The following is a 1,114-nucleotide window of genomic DNA, read 5'->3' as shown; positions in this document are numbered from 1 at the left end:
TTGATGCTGCATCTGGCGTTAAAGAGGAATGAGTGGATTTCACTACCTCAATCATGTCATTTCCCATAAGTTTAAAATGTCATCACTTCCAACCGCGGTCCACCGTGGATGCCCTTTTCCGTTCCCCAGTCCTACCAACCATAAAAATACCTTGCAACACCCAGCAAATAGCGCATGCGTGCACTTCTCGACTCTTGATTTAAAGAACCACCTCTTAATGATCCTCAATTCCAAACAGCGCGGTACAAAGTAGATCCGCACAGACATCTCATCTGTGGACCATAACTCCCCCAAACCCTTCATCCCGTCTCGGCTCAGAAGGCTCCTCGTGCCTTTCTACAACGCTTCCCACCAACATTGAACTCCTGAGCAGCAGTTAAAGGGGTTGACAAAGCCGGTCAAATGAAATAGGTGATGGGAGAGGAGAGAACAAGGGAGAAGAGCAGAGAAGAAGAGAAGAGAGGAGAGATCGATTCCGTCACCCAATACCTACCCACACTTGTGATAATCATGATACTTCTCGCGGTTTCACAGAAAAAGCATCGACAGCCAGTCTTCTCAAATCACTCCCATTGACATTTGCGCTGATGACTGTCAATCAAGCAGCACTCGCCTAGAAACGCCTTACACCTGGGAATATTGGAGTGGTGATTCGCGTGGCGCAACCCACCACATATTCTCTCAAACAATTGATAGTCTTCTCTTCTATGGAAAAGCGTTGGGGCTGGCTCCACGAACTACCTAATATTTTAACACTTGCAACGTGAACGATCACGAGAACCTCGATTTTGTGCCCTCATTTGTACTTCACGTTTCAGTTATTGCTTGCTGCATTGCATTACTGTCGAGTGATAGATACATCCCCAATCTAGTTATGCAGTGAGGCGAATCGCCGTAGCCTTCTCAACTCGAAGACGAGCATCAAATATCATGGAACGGGGACTTCTGACCTGTATTACAATGACAATTCGTGCGAATAAGGCCATGTTCTGTGCGTCGTCCGCGTCAGCCACGTAAAGTAACTGTTCACAATTGTGGTGGTGAAAGACGGTGCTCCTCTGATCTCCATAATCCGTGCATATGATGAGCAAGTAGAACTCAGGTCCCATTTACT

The 1,114-nt window shown here is 46.8% G+C and overlaps 1 protein-coding gene across 1 annotated transcript in view; it reads right to left on the bottom strand.

The window, feature by feature from the left end:
* EGR_03717 (hypothetical protein) overlaps positions 1–1,114 on the bottom strand; it is a gene marked incomplete at both ends in the record, with an annotated part of 8,984 nt that overhangs the window by 3,963 nt on the left and 3,907 nt on the right. The window lies entirely within an intron of this gene.

The sequence above is a fragment of the Echinococcus granulosus genome (assembly GCF_000524195.1).
Source record: "Echinococcus granulosus chromosome Unknown EG_S00020, whole genome shotgun sequence".
NCBI lineage: Eukaryota > Metazoa > Platyhelminthes > Cestoda > Cyclophyllidea > Taeniidae > Echinococcus > Echinococcus granulosus.
The sequence above is the reverse complement of the archived record's forward strand: the minus strand, read 5'-3'. Positions and strand labels throughout refer to the sequence as shown.